General features: G+C 69.8%; 1 protein-coding gene across 2 annotated transcripts in view; it reads left to right on the top strand.

Moving 5' to 3' along the window:
* The window catches only part of GSE1 (Gse1 coiled-coil protein), a 133,165-nt gene that overhangs the window by 99,270 nt on the left and 18,659 nt on the right, over positions 1 to 15,236 (top strand). The window lies entirely within an intron of this gene.

Raw genomic sequence — 15,236 nt, 5'->3', positions numbered from 1 at the left:
GCTTCCTGCTTCCTGCCCCCGCGCGCGCGGACCGCGGCCGGGCCTGCAACTTTCTGTCCCCAGCGGCCGGAGGGGGGACGGTGGCCGCGCCGCTCGGGCGCTCCCGCGGACTCGGAGACGTGGACAGCAATTACGGGGAGGCTGCAGGGCTGCTGGGCAGCCGCCCCCCGGCCGCTAGGTGGGCGCCCGGGCCCCCCGCTGTCCTGCCCCGGGTGCCCCCGGGCGGTGCGACCCGAGCCGCCTCGGCCTCCCCGGGGGCTTCCTCGCGTCCCTGGGGCGGGGGGGGGGGGGCGGGGAGGCCCTGCGGCCGCCGGCCCGGACCTCGTTCCGGGGGCCGCGCCGGGCCGGGCCGCCCCGCCCCGCCCCGCCCCCACTCGGGGGGCAGGAACCGCCTGGGGCCCTGACCTTGGCGGCCCGGAAGCCACCAACGTTCTCGCTGCGCCGGAGGGGGTGGGGAGAGCCGGAAAGGAAGGGCCCGCGGCGCCAGGCCCGCCGCCCGGGGGGTGGGGGGCTGGGGGCTGCTCCCGGCGCCCCTCCCGCCCCGCGGGTCGGGGGGTCGCGCCGCCCCGCCCCCCGCGGCCGCTGCGCGCAGGTGCGGGGGGATGCGCGCCCACCTGCGGGGCTGGCGGCGGGGAGGAAGCGTCCTGCCCTCCCCGCGCCCCCCGCCCCGCTGCCCCACGCGCCCTGGCCCGGGGCAGGAGGGCCCGCTCGAACCCTCGCCGCTGGTGTCACCCAGCCCGCCCGGCGCGCGCCACGAGACCCCCCGTGCCCCGCTCGGCACCTGTGGCACCGGGCCTAGGTGAGGGGGTCCCGGCGTCTGGCCTTCATCTCCCCTTGGAAAGGGGGTTCACGGTCCACCGCCCTCCCCAGCAGTGGGGGCACCCCCGGCCTTCGGCCTGCCAGTGTTTTTTGGGGGGGGCGTACTTAGCGATCTCAGGGGTTACTCCTGGTAGCCCCGGGGCACTACCTGGGGTGCCAGGAGTCGAACCCGGGTCAGCCTGGTGCAAGGCAGACGCCCTACCCACTGTGCTCTCTGGCCCCGGGAATAGAGCTTTCTTGGCACGCGGCCGGGCCCTGGGCCCTCGTCTTGGGCGGGCCCCGGGCCTGCCCTCGCCCCCTGCTCCTGCCCCCGTGGGGCTGGGGTCTCTGGTGTGGCGGGGAGCTGCCCCCGTGTGCCACCCGTCTGCACTAGCCCCCAGCGCTGGTCAGGGGCCGGGCGTGGAGGGCCAGAGGGCCTGTCCCCCGGGACATGCTGACCCTCGCCCCCAGACCCAGGCCCATCGCCCCCTTGGCCGGCGGGAGCCAGAGGGAGCCGCGGTCACGCTGGCCTGGCCGCGAGGGCCCTGCGGGCCGGCCGGCTGCTCCCGAGCTGCTTAATAAATATTTGCGGAGGGGGGGGCGGCTCGGCGGGCGCCGGACCCTTATCTTGTTCCTGGAGTCCTGAGGGAAGGACTGTCAGCTGGCCCCACCCGCCCCCGCTGAACTCTGGCTGACCCCGCGCCCGCGGGGAGGCTGGAGGCCCAGGTGTCGTGACCCCCGGGGCGCCCCCAAGGTGAGGCCAGACCTGGCTGCGGAGCCCGCGGGTGGGCCGGGCTGGACAGGTGCCTGGCGAGGCTCGGGTGAGAAGTGCTTATTTACAGCTCAGGCGCCGGCGGCCGGCCTCTCCGCGCAGGCACTAATTAATCTCGGTACCCCAGAGCGGGAGGGGCGCCCGGCCCATCTGTCGCGGGCTAGCCTGGGAGTCCCAGCTGGCCTGCCCGCCTCCTCCTGCGGGGCCGCGCCCGGCGCCCGCCCCGGCCACCGGGGCACAGTCCCTGCCCTCCCACCCGCCCTCCCCCGCCCGCTGGGACCCAGCAGCCTCTTATCTGCTGACTCCTGGCCCCGGGCTCTGCCCTGCAGCAGCCGGTCGTCCTGGCCCCGGGCCCCTGCCCTCGGCGCCTGGCCCGGCCCTTCCCTCTCCAGAGAGCCGGGCGCTGGGAGGAGGCGGCCGACCAGGCCCCCGCCGGCCCCGTGCGGTCTGCTCCCCCGTGGACGCAAGGAAGGGCCCAGAGCCACTCTCCGCGGTGGTCTCAGCCACCCGGCGGGAACTTGGGGACCACTGGGAGGGCAGCGGGGCAGCGTGTGGGAGGGAAGAGGGAATTTGGGGGTGAGGGAATAAAAATAGACGCCGAGCTTTTTTTTTTTTTTTAAGAGCTCCATATAGATTTAAAGTCCTTTTGTTAATTTAGGAACATAAAACCGTGTGATGTATAGCCGGGCTCGCTCGTAAAGTCACCGAGTGTGGCGTATGGAGACTGCAGGCGCTTGGGAAGGAGTCGGGAACGTTTTTTTACAAGGCTTTAGGGGAAAATGCGTTTTCCTGGAGCTCCCCACTGCCAGCCCTCCCCCCTCCGTTCCGGGGCTGCCCCTCCCCCATCATCCCCTGGCTGCCCCTCCCCCACCATCCCGGGGCTGCCCCCCATCATTCCCGGGCTGACCCCATCATCCCCTGGCTGCCCCTCCCCCACCATCTGGGGCTGCCCTTCCCCCACCCCACCAGATGGGTGCTGTCCCCCCATCATTCTGTGCTGTGCCTCACCCCAGCCTCTGGGGGCTGCCCCGTCCCCTCTGGGGTGGGCTGAGCTGGGCGCGAGGCCCTGCAGGCCCTGGTGAGTGGTGGTCCCCAAGGCCGTCCCCTGCAGAACAGGCCCCACCTGTGGCCTCCTTGGCTCAGCAGCTGCCCGGCCCCGCCCGCCCGGTGACACCGGAAGTGTCCTCTGGCCAGGCCTGGCTCGCTGCCTGGTGGGCATGTGGCCACTTGCATAACGAAGGCCCGCGGCTTGGGAGTCACGGGACACGCCCGGCCACTCTGCCGGGGTCTGTCCCGGAGCCCGTGTGGCCATGCCCAAGGAGCCGGTCCCTCCCGGTGGCCTCCGCACAGCCAGCGACTGGAGCTGGTGCTGTGGGCACTCCCCCGGCCCCGGGTGGGCGGGCAGGTGCTGTGGGCACTCCCCTGGCCCCGGGTGGGCGGGCGGCTGGCCTGGCTGTCGCCACCCGGCGAGGCTCAGGGCTGCCTCCTGGCTCTGCACTCAGACGTCCCTTGGGGGACCTGTGAGGTGTCGGGGCTCGAACCCAGGCCAGCTGTGTGCAGGCAGACCTGCTCTGGGGTCCCCCCTGCCCGCACCTGGGGTTCGGACCCGCGAAGGGTCTGCCCCGCTGCCTGGGGCGCCTCCTGCTGGAGGACAGGGCTGGGGGCCAGGACGCGCCTGGCGGGTGGGGCGGGTGTGGGCGGGGGGCCGGGCCTGATGCGGGTTGTGGGGACCCCCGAGGCAGGACTGGCGGGCTTGTGCCTGACGCCGGGGCCGGGGTTCGGTGCAGGCTGAGCTGGGGGTCCCCTGGAGAGGGACCTGGGCCTGGCCCTTGCTGGCCGCCCGCCCTGTTGGACCTGGGGGTGGCGGCTCCCCGGGGCCTTCTGGGCGCTCGGCTGAGCCACGGGCAGGAGCTCTAGCCCACGGGGTCGTCACGTGCCTCCGGTGCTGAGCCAGGCCAGGGACCGTGGGTGCCCCTGCACTGCGGCCGGCCCCCACCGTGTGTGTGTGTGTGTGTGTGTGTGTGTGTGTGTGTGTCTCTGTGTCTCTGTGTGTGTCTGTGTGCGTGTCTGTGTCTCTGTGTGTGTGTCTCTGTGTGTCTGTGTGTGTGTGTCTGTGTGTGTGTGGGTGTCTGTGTGTGTGCATTTCCTGCCCCGTGGGTGCCCACCAGGAGGGCTAAGGACCTGGCCTCGGGCGGCGTCTCCTCACCTGGACCCCAGGGCTGGGTGCCAGGGCAGGGACTGGCAGCCCGGCTTCCGCAGGGGCGCCTTTGCCCGCCCCCGTCACTCGGCCCTAATTCATTTCGGATTAGCTGCCGGCTGCAGCCTAACTGGCGTTGTCTTGGTGACCGCGTCAACCGTTTGCTGGCCGCCTGTGAGTGCCCGGCAGAAAGGGGCAGGCGGGGGGAGGAGGGGCTGGCGGGCGGGCGGCCCCTCACCTGCTCTGGGGACGTGTGTCGGGAGCCCCTGACCCGGGGCTGGGCCCCGTGGCCTCCCCTGCTCCTGCCAGCCCGCAGTGGGGCGTGCCCAGGGGGGCGGGCTGTGGCCACTCTGGAGGGTCTGGGGTCCCAGAACTCCAGCTCGGCGGCGCCTCGTCTCCCGCTGCGCCCGGGTGGGGGCCTGGGCCGAGGGGCTAACGGCGAGGCCTGATTTTATAAAACTCCGCGGTAAATTACCAACGTGGGCCAGAGATGAAAGGGCACGGCGGGACCGGGCGCGGATGCTCACCTGGGTGGGAGGGCGGCCGTGGACCGAGGCCCTGGGCAGTGCCAGGGCAGCCCCAGCTGAAGGAGCCGCCCGTACCCGAGCCTGCTCTGCAGCCTGCCCGGGCGGGGCCGGCCCCAAGCCCCGTTCTTCTTCCTTTTTTTATTTCTGGTTTTCTGCTCACACCAGCAGTGCTCGGGGCTTGCTCCTGGGCTGCACTCAGGAACCAGTCCGGGTGGTGCTCGGGGCCCTGTGGGGGCCGGGCTGGGCCCCAGGAGCTGGGGGTCCGCGTGTGGCCACATGCTCCCCGCCACAAGTGTCCGCCGTGAGTCCTCCCTGCAGGGGTGCTCCCCGCCCTGGTGCTCCCCACTGGGTGCTGGAGGGGCTTGGACCCGCCGCCCACAGGCAGTGAGGCTGCAGCCGCTGCCTGGTCAGCAGCAGAGGGGCCGGCCCAGGGCTGCGTGCGGGCGCCCCGGGGACAAGCCCTGGCTGCTGCCCGCTCGCCCCGCCCTGCCCCCAGGGGCCCCGGGTGACCTGTGGCCTGTGTCTGCTGGGCCTGCGGAGGGCAGCAGGTCACTCTTGTCCTCACGAGCCCCCCCAGCGTTGGGAGAGCAGAGGGGGCAGCGCCCGCACCCGCGGGGCCGGAGCATGTGAGACGAGGGGCAGGTTGGGCCCGAGAGCGGGAGCTCGTGCAGAGTGGGGTGGTGCCGGCCAGTCCAGGCCTCTAGGCTGCAAAGGCCGCAGGGTGGGAGCAATCCCAGAGGGCTTCCTGCTGGAGGTGATGGGGCAGATGAGGAGTTGGTGGTTTTCGCGAGAAGCAGTTGACGGGCACTTGTGTGCAGGGTCTTATCGTGGCTGCGGTGGGCTGACGGCCCTGTGGGTCAGCGCGCGTCCATCTGCTCGTGGAGATAAGGGAAGGGAAAGGGCTTCTGCGGGGGGAGGGGCCCTGCCAGAGCGCTGCTGCTCGGGGAGGCGGCCGGGGCCCTGGACGGGGGCCCTGAAGAAGCCCCTCGGCGGGGGCCCGAGGAGCCACGTGGTGTTTGGGGGGAACTTCCTGCAGATTGAGTTTGCTCCAGACCCGAGTTCCGGGGAGCAGGGCTGGGTCGCATGGGTGGACTCAGCCCCACGTGCATGGCTGTGCGTACGTGTCTGCACGCGTGTGCATGGCTGTGCGTGACTTTCCTTGGCCTCCGTCCCGGGGCGGATGGCGTCCACCCTCCCGGTGCCCCGGGAGGAGGGGGCTGCGTGGGCTCTGCGGCAGGTGGAGGCCAGCGGGGAGGCGCTCTGGGCCCCAGCAGCTTCCAGAACCCTCCGGACCTTCCCTGCGCTCCGTCCCACTCCGTGCACGCCCCGTCCCCCCGGGCCTAACCTGCAGAAGCACCGAGCCCCCCTTGAGCCCCCCGCCCTCCTGTGCCCGGCCCCTCTCCCCCACCCTGTAAGCAGCTGTTCCAAGGGTGTGTGTCCCCGAGGCCCCCCCAGCTCTGGGCCCCGCCTGTGCCCCTCCCCCGCTGGCTAGTCACTTTTTTGTCCGTTTGGTTTGGGGGCCACACCCAGCGGTGCTCAGGTCCCGCCTGCGGGCTCCGGGTTCCACCAGCCCGAGAGCCCGGGGGCTGCCCCCGAGGCTCCTGGCGGTGGCTCCAACTTTAGTTTGGGGCGTCCCGCGCATGTCCTGGGGCCCCCAGAACCCCCACGGGCCTTTGCCTCCCACAGTTTCATTTTCTTTTTTTCTTTTTGGGTCACACCCAGCGATGCTCAGGGGTTACTCCTGGCTCTGCACTCAGGAGTTACTCCTGGCGGTGCTCGGGGGACCATATGGGATGCTGGGAATCAAACCCGGGTCGGCTGCGTGCAAGGCAAATGCCCTACCCGCTGTGCTACCGCTCCAGCCCCCTACCAGTTTCATTTTCTCTTCGCCGAGGAGACTACCAGAGCAGTCCAGTGTTGGGGGCCGTTTCTGGGCCGGCGGGCAGGGGACACCGAGGTGCTCGCTTTACGGGTCTTTTCCCTCCCCTTAATAATACGCCTTAAAGATGTTTGACATCTGTAACTAACAGCTGGCGGCCCGTTATGGAAGAACGTCCTTTTATTTCAAGCAGGTTGAACTGTCATTAATAGTATAATTAGGTGATTATCACTATATAGCAGAAAATGGCTTAATTGCGAGATTGCGTTTTCGAGGACTCCGTCTTTTTCTGGTGGTGTTTGTTTCAGCCGTTTGAATGTTCATGACGTTTCGGCATTTGGTGGGTGGCCTTGCTCTGCGTGCGGCTCCCCCTGGACCTCCCTGGACAGTCCCTCCCGGCCCCGGGCCTGGCTGGTCGGGAGCTGGCCGCCGCCCACGAGGTGCCCCTGGTGCCGTGCGGTCGGGCCGATGGAGTGTCCGAGCGACCAGCCGCCTGGGCTCACGTGGAGCTGGTGTTTGAGATGGTGGCCTGGCCAGAGCAGAGAGGGCACTGCGGGCAGGACGCCCGGCCCGGGTGCCGAGTGCGGGCAGACCGGGGCTGGCTAGGGGAGGCGCTGGCCCTGCGGGCGGCTGGCCCGTAAGGCCCCCCGAGCACTGCAGGAGTATCCCCTGAGCACGGAGCCTGGAGTAAGCCCTGGGCACCACCAGGTGTGGCCCCCAAACCAAACGAAGTTTCTGGCAAAGGCCGGGGACCCCCACAGGGCTTGGCCCTGGTGTTTCACAGCCGGGCCTGCGCTGCCCGGGCCAGAGAAGGCCGTGTCCAGGCCTCCCCGGGCTCATGCGGGAGGGCAAGTGACCCCCCACCTGGGTCTCCACTGGACACGCCTGGACACTGGGAGAGCAGCATGGAGACCCCACAGGCCGCCTGGCCCCTGTGCCCGCCTGCCCCTGTGCCCGCCTGCCCCTGTGCCCGCCTGGCCCCTGTGCCCGCCGCCCGCCCGAGTCGCAGGCTCACTGCTGCGGGGGGCCTCCCTTGGCCCAGGCCCACCCGGGTGAGAGGGGCCCAGAGGAGTCTCCCGGGCAGTGTCCAGCACAGCCCATTGGCCCAGCACCCACCCTTGGCCGCCTGGGGTGTCGACGTCCACCTGCAGCTGTGTTGGCGCCTGCCCCTCCCGACGACGCCCAGCGGGCAGACCCCGGGGGACTGGCCTTGGGCTGGGTACAGGAAGGGCGCCAGCCCTAGTGGACAGTGATGCGGGCTGGGCCCCGCTCCGCTGCTGGGGGCCCCTCCGGGCGGCGCTCCTGCGCCTCAGCCCATGTCCAGCAGGGATGGGCGGGGGGGGGCGCGGTGGACGCAGGCCTGGGCTGGGCCTGGGCTGGACTCCTGGGCCCGCCGAGGCCTGCAGGCTGAGGAGTGGGCAGCGGCCCGACCACAGGGGAGTCTGGTCAGGTCTCTGTGTGCACATGTGAGTGTGCATGTGTGTGTAGGCATGTGCACATGGGGTGGGTGCGGGTGTGTTCGCATGCGTGTGGGTGGGTGCACATGTGTCTGCATGCGTGTGGGTGGGTGCATGCATGTGTGCACCTTGTTCTCGGCCCTCAGCCAGGTACTTGCCTGCTGCTCCCAGAGGCGGGGTCTCCGGCTGGCCCCCCGCGGGGCTGTCATGGGGCTGCCGGGTCAGACGGGCTCTGTGAGGGCGGCGAGTGCAGGGAGGGGTCAGGCCCCGCCCCCCCGTGTGTGCCCCCCGGCCAACACCAGCAGGAGAGGTGACCCGAGACCAGCTCCTGGCCTGAGCCCTGCAGCAAGTGTCTGCGCGTCCACTCCGGCTGCAGGACACGAGGGCTGACCAGGCGGCCACACCTGCTGCAGAGCTGGGCAGGGACGAGGCGGCCCGGTCAGTGTCCGGCTCTGCGGACTCCCGAGGGCCGGCCTCCCGGAGACAGGAGGGACGGGGGAGGCCCCAGGGACTGCATGGAGCCGCCCCCTGCCCCCTGCCCCCTGCCCTCTGCCCCCTGCCCCCTGCCCTCTGCCCTGGGGGGGCACCCGCAGGAGAGCCGCCCACAGCCCCGCTGGCCGGTGAGTCTGGTTGGTGGCCCGGCCCGGGCCTGTTTGACCGCCGTGTGGACGGGGAGAGATTTATGGGGCGTCGCGCCCTGGGGGCGGGGAGCTGGGCCGGGCGGGCAGGGACGCGGGGCCTGGTGCCATCCCACCCGCGCCCGCCTGGCAGATGCAGAGGCGGCACTTAGCACCCGGCAGACGCGCCCCTCCCCCGCGGGCTAATGTGTCTCTGCAGGAAGGAGCCTGCCAGGATTCCCGTGACCTCGGGCCCGCGGGCGCGGCTGTGGGGAAGAGGTCTTCCCCGCGCGGGGGCTGGAGACCGTCCCCGCCTGGGCCCCCCGTGTGCGGCGCCCCGGGTCGGTCTGCTCTCTGGTCCTTCCGCCGTTCCGAGCCGGCGAGCGGGAGGCGGTGCAAACGGTGGCATTTGCTGAGCGTAAAAATTCAATTAATTCCAGAAGGCAGATTAAATATAAGTGAGTTTTAATAATTTGCTGTAAAGTCGGAGGATTACTGTGGGCACGGGGAGGGCGGCGCGCGGGCGGCTGCGGGGTGCCCCTCGGGGGTCCCCCAGGGCAGCCTGTGGGTCGACCCTCCCGACGTCTCGGCCCGTGTCTGCCGCCTGGGCAGGGCCTGGCTTCCCGATCCCAGCCAGCTCGGGATCCACGCACCGGCTCTCAGTGCACATGCCTGGGACACGTAGAACTACACGCTCCACCACAAAAGACGCCTGTGCACACACGCACACCCCGTTCACACACACGCCCCATCCTGTGTGCACACATGTCCCATTTCATGCATGTGCACACCAGCCTACCACACACCCTTCACACGTGTCTAACTATATGTATATGCAAATACGACTGTTAGAGTTTCTCACATGTGTGTGCACTCCACACACGTCCCATCACATGTATGCACACACCTCTTGTCTCCCATGCATGTGCATACACCCCACCCATGCACACATGTTCCATCACATGTGCACATGCCTTTTACACTCGTGCACCCCAAGCCAACACCCCCACGTGGCTTTCCATGTGTCCTGTAGCCCTGAGGCTCTCACAGGGAGCACCCAGCCCCTCCCCCTCCCCTGACCCAGAAGAGAACCGGGGAGGGGGACCTCGCCCAGCTGGCCCGGGGACTGGGGCCAGGGCCAGGCCTTGTTGTGGAGATGCAGCTTCCCGCCCAGACCCTGCACCCAACTGCGCTCTCCACAGGCTTCTTTGTCTCCTGCAGTTGGCCCTAACTACGAGCTGGCGCCCGCACCCCTGCTCCCCGCGGCATCAGAGGGCACGCGTGGGGCGGGCTTTGTGCGTGTGGCCCGGCGCCCGCAGACCTGGTCCCCGGGTGTCCTGGCAGGGGGGTCCCGGGGGCTCTCGGCTGAGCACTGGCTGGCCGGGCTGTGCATATGGTGAGCAGGCTGAGCTGGCTGCACCCGCACCCGCAGCCGGGCCGGAGCCAAGCCCTCACCCCTTCCCTCCCGCCTCCCTGCCCTAATTATGCCGTGTTTGTTTCAGTAATTTACACTCACACGCGGCTCCATCAATAATGGATGTATTACCTGTCTCCGGGTGAGGTGGAGGCCGAGGGGCGCTGCCCCGCCCCTCCCCGCGCCCTCGGAGGGGCAGGGGCGTGCTGGGCCTGGGGCTGCCCCGGCCCGGCTCTCTCCGCTTCATGCCTCTTTAATATTTAAAGCCACCTTGGGCTGAGCAATAAAATTGTTCCAAATCCAATTGTGTCTCCAATCTCGTGCCCCGGCCTCCGTGGCCGGGAGCTGGGGAAGGGCGAAGGCCGGGCTGGCTGAGACCCAGGTGCACGGACGCCTGCGTGTTCATACGTGTGTGCATGTGCACGCACATGTGTACATGTGTGTATTGGTTCTGGACGCCAGCCAGGAGGCCAAGAATGCCCCTTCCTGCACCCCAGCCCCCTCACGGAAGGCTGGGTCGGTGCAGGCCGGCTGGGGGGAGGTCGGGTGACGTGGGGCGCGGGGTCGGCGGGTGGAGCGCGAGCTCCTGGCCTCGGGCCCCTGTGTCCTGGGGAGCTGCGGGGACACCAGCGTCCCCTCGGCCGCTAGGCAGCGGATGTGGCTGCCGTGCATTGGGGTCCTTTGGGTGCTCCCCGCCAGCCCAGCCCTGCCGGGGGGAGGGGCAGGCTCGTGGGAGAGCGTGGGGGAGGCGTCCGGCACTGCCGCCTCGGGCCCCTCTCCGAGCCGCTGTGACGGGCCGGCCGGGTGCCCTGCAGACGGTCTCGGCGGTTAGGCCTCATCCCTGCAGTGCAGAGCGACCCTCCAGGGTGCTGGGTTCGAGCTGGGAATGCCAGCGGCACCTCAGAGCAGCCTGGGCCGGCGGGCCTACAGTCCGTGGGCGAGGAGAGACCACCTTCCGGGCCCGTGCAGGGTCAGTGGCGGGGAGAACACGCTCGGCGGGGCCCCTGTCACGGGTGCCTTTGAGGGGGCCGGGCTGCTGGTCGCAGGCTGGGCCCGGGCGTGGTGTGGCCGCCCGAGGGCTGGGCGGTGGAAGATGAAGAATAAGTACAAGCAAGCGGGGGAGGATAAGGGGGAGCTGGCGGTGTGGCCCGTCGCTGGCAGATGGCGCTGGTGTTAGGGGAATGGAAATACACGCCGTAAATTTGCTATTTGCGCGTGTTAATTTCTTGTCCCAAGGTAAGGCCTCCCGGTGGCCGGGCAGAGCCATCTGCGAGCTCACGAGGCGCGCAGCTGAGTGGGGGCGGCCGGGCACACCTGTGGGGGCACCAGCCGGGGCCAGGTGTGCACCCGGCACGTGGGGCTGGTGTGGCTTTCGCCCCGGGATGGCGGGGCCAGGTGGGTCCCCAGAGGCCACCCCAGGACTGCAGGGCTACCCTGGGCCGGGGGCAGGCTGGCTGCCTGGAGGTGGTCTGGGGGGACCCTGGCGGGGGGGACAGGCCCGAGGGGCGTTCCGGCCCACATAGGCCTCATTGCACGGCTGCAGTTGTTTCTGGGTGGTGAGTGGGAAGGTCCCCCCTTGGTCCCAGCACCCCAGCTTGGCGGGAGGGTAGATCTGCCCCCCCCGCTGGACTGGGCGCCACCAGCTTGACAGTGCCGACTGCCCGGAGGAGGTGGCCTGGCAGCAGGTCCTGTGCCCCAGGCCCACTGGCCGCCCCACCCAGGTTCTGAGTTTCTGCTTGTGCCCCGGCAGAGGACAGCAGGTGCTGGGTGGCCTTTGCCAGGTGGGGGCGGGCACGTCCACCCCACAGCCGTCACTCGGGAAAGGACACAGGGGATGGTGGGACTTAGGGCCAGCGCCCAGGGGTGGGGTTGGGGCGTGATGGACTGCTGAGGGGCGGGGTCTGGTGCTGAGGCGGGGCTTAGGGTGTGGCCTAGCGCTGAGGGTGGGGCCTGATGGTTGGGCGTGGTTTAGGGGCGGGGCCTGGGTTGGGGCGGGGCTGGCGCCGGGGAGGGGGCGCCTGGGCGGGGCCCGAGCCCCCCAGGAGAGCGGCGTCCAGAAGAGCTTGCCCCAACCTGGCTGCGGCGCTTCCCGGGCTCCAGGGCAGGTGGGTCCCGAGAGAGACTGGCCTGGCACCAGTCGGGGTGGGGAAAGCGGCGAGTGCTGCCGGCGGCAGGGAGCACTGCGGGTCCGAGTCTGGGCGTGGGCTGGGCCGAGACCCCCCACCAGCCTTCCTTCAAGGTGAGGAAGAGGCTCCCCAGCGCCCTGGCCAGAGGGGCTCGCTCCCCTCCCCCGCCCGCCTGGGCCCGAGGTGGCCGCGAGGTGACCGCCATGCACGGTGACAGACCTGGGGCGCCCTGGTGCGTCGCCCCTGCCGGGACCCCACCCTCCCTCGCCGCTCCCAGGCCAGGGCAGCCCCCGGTGCTGCCGGAAGGTTCTGGTTGGCCCAAGGCCCGGGCCCTAGTGGCTTGTGTGCCATTTTGCAGGCTCCGGGGGGCCCGGAGGCCCTGGGTCCCTCCGTGAGCCCAGCAGCCGTGGCTCTGCCAACACTGGGTTAAGCTTCGGCCTGGAGTTAGTGTGGAGGCGCCTGTGAATGCAAACTGAGGGCCTGGCTGTGTGACTCTGGACCGGCTGCTCGACCTTTCTGTGCACTGCCAGCACCGCCGGGTCCTGCCTCGGTGTGCTGAGCTGCCAGTGCCGAGGTCCCACCCCCAGGGTGCCCGGCCACCCCCCCTTTCAGAGCTGCAGCGGTGGGGGAGGGGCTCTTGCTTCTCCTTTGTTTGCAGACAGCCCGGAGACCACCCGGGGCCTTGATCTGACAGCTCCGCACCCCCCCACACACACAGACGCAGACACACGTACACGTGCACACCCGGCCGGTCTCCGAGGACGCTGGGAGGAGGGCCCCTCCCCCACCTCATCGCAACCCTGGTTGCCCGGCCTGGGGCGCCAGCTGCCCCCAGCCCATCCCTGCCGGCACAGCTGCCCGCCCCTCCCTCGCCGCCCTGGCCGCCCCCCAGCCCCGGGCTCCCCGGGGGCTGCCCTGTGCGGCTGCCTGTGTGAATGCCTCACCTCCAATTTTATTCGCTGGGCTCCAGCCCATTTGCATAATCCACACAGTCACCCTGGTTTTAATTGCCCACAACTCTGCAGAAAGATCATGTGGTTAAGTGGTAAATCATAATTAGATAAATAATTGGTTTGGCCACAGCAAGCTGCTTTTGTTACACCTGCCATCTGCTGGGCCCGCGCTCTCTTCTGGCCAGAACAATGTGGTTCTGATGACAGGGCTGCGTGTCCTCTGCGGGCGGGGGCTCGGAAGCGCGGCCTGGAGAGCTGCCCGGCGCGGGGGCCGCCTGGCCCGCACCCCCGGTCATTAGCCGCGCCGGGAGCGTGTGTGGGGCCGGCTGACTTCGCTGCAGAGAGGCGGGCGGGAGGGCGGCCCAGGCCCGGCCTGGGGCAGGTGGGCAGCGCCTCCATCTGCCCCTCCGGTGGCCGCCCATCTGCGGGGACGCTGCGGGGCCAGCTCCCCCTCCGTGTCACTCAGCCCAGCACCCGGCTCACCGATGCCCGGCGGGGGGGGCGCCCCCATCTCCTTGCGCTGGGGACACGCCCCAGGATGTCCCACTCGGGGTCTCGGCCTCTGCCTGGGACAGGTGGCAGCGCCCAGGGGTGCCCTGACCGGCGCCAGCGTCCGCGTGCCCCAGAGCCCAGGGCTCTGTGCTCCCCCCCCCCCGCTGGCCCCTGGCGCCTGGGGAGGGCAGGGGCGGCCCTGGGCACAGAGCCCGCCTGGGCACACGGCAGCCCCTGTCTGTCCGTCCATCTGTCCGCCTGCCTGCCTCCTGCCCGCCCGCCCCTCTGTCTGGTGGTGGCACAGGTCACACTGGCGCCTGTGGCAGTGCTGGGGACGGGGCCCAGCACCTCAGAGCAGGTGGCAGCCTCCTGAGGCCCGTCCTGCCGCTCCCGTCCCGCCACACCCTCCACCACCCACTCAACACCCCCCTGCACACCTGTCCCCCCGCACCCACCCTTCCCTGCACTCACCCCCGCGTGCACGTGCCCGCCGCTGCCCTCACCCCTCGCCATCCCGGCCCCCGTAAGCCCTCGGCGAGCTCCTTGGGGCCAGCTCCGGGGCGAGGGGGCTGCAGGGCCCGGCTGTCCCTGGGCGGACGCTCCGGCTCTTGGCCACTCTGAGACCCACCCGATGACGGTGGGCTCGGGCCGCTGGGGGCCGGGCAGAGCAGGAACCTGGTGCCACCAGCACGGCGCCTGCCTGGGCCGCCCCCCCTCGCACTGCCACTGCTCGGAAGGCCCCAGAAAGGGCCTGTCAGCCCAGGCTGCCTGCAGCCGCCCTCGGAAGGGGTCGGAAAGAACTAGAAGGTCCTAGAAGGTGCTCGGCCCTGGCTGGTCCCCACTTAGACCTTGGTGGTTCTGGGGGGGGAAGACGACGCGAGAATGGTTTGAGCTGCCTCTGGCCCAGACCTGTCAGGAGCCCTGGGGGGGCGGGGCCTGTCCTGCAGCTGTCCCCTGGGGCCAGTGTGTGTGGGCCAGGGCCTCCGGCCTGGCCCCCGGGAGGGCGAGCACAGCCCCGAGTCACCCCGAGAGCTGGGCCCGCTGCGGATCTGTGTTCCCCGAAGCCTTGTCCCCACGCCCGGCCCACCATGGGGGCCCGCTCCCCTCCCCCAGCCCCTAATTATTTTTCTTGGATGTTGTGAATTAAATCTTCCGGTAACCGCAGGAGACGGCTTTGGGGAAGGCCGAGCCCCGTCTCCGCCGATAGAAGTTGCTAAATGAATAATGCTGCTTCCACTGGGGCCCCGATTCTCTCGGAATATAATTCCCCTTGCAGTTACGGGAGCTTCCTGCAGCAGCCATAAAAATAACAAATACGGCTCCGTATCAGGGGCTGGAGACGCTGCTCTGAATCCTTCAGGGGAGAGAGGCGGGGAGGAAATAAATTAAAATTAATTTTTAAAAGAGGATCGCGCGTCAGCGGGAGGTTGGGGCCAGCGGGGTGCCGGGGGCTGGGTCACGCGTGTCTGATGAGACCCCCTTCTGCAGAGGGCGGCCCCGGAGTCCGGGGGGGGGGGCGCTGCCGTGCAGTCGTGGGGTTCTAAGGAGCAGCAGGGCCTGAGCTGTGTGCGGCCTCCCGCCAGGGCCCTCTGGGCGGGGGACAGTCCCTCCCCCTCAGGCCCAGACCTGGAAAGTGTGTGACTCCCCCCGCACGCCCACCCCAGCTCAGAGGGGCTGCAGGTGTGGGCAAGCACTCCCGCCTGAGGGCCGCCTCCCCCAGGGAGGCCTCCTGGGTTATTGGCTGGGTCAGGTGGCAGCGGGGACTTTCCCAAGGTCATGCTGCGCTCTGCAGCCTGTGCCAGGAATAGCGTCTCCCGCGGCCCTGCCCAGGGGGGCAGGCAGGTCTGTGCAGGAGCAGTTCGGGGCCTGGTGTGGGCCTGGGGCCCAGACGCGGGTGCGTGTTTGCGTGGGGCTTCCCCGGCTGACGGGAAGGCCTCACCTTCTAGAAGGTGCTGTCGCTGTTGCCACGCATGTTCCGGAAGGTTCTGCATCCCCCTTGGGCGG

This window comes from Sorex araneus, chromosome 8 (genome assembly GCF_027595985.1).
Source record: "Sorex araneus isolate mSorAra2 chromosome 8, mSorAra2.pri, whole genome shotgun sequence".
NCBI classification, from domain to species: Eukaryota; Metazoa; Chordata; class Mammalia; order Eulipotyphla; family Soricidae; genus Sorex; species Sorex araneus.
Note: the sequence above shows the minus strand (reverse complement) of the source record. Positions and strands in the feature narration are given on the sequence as shown.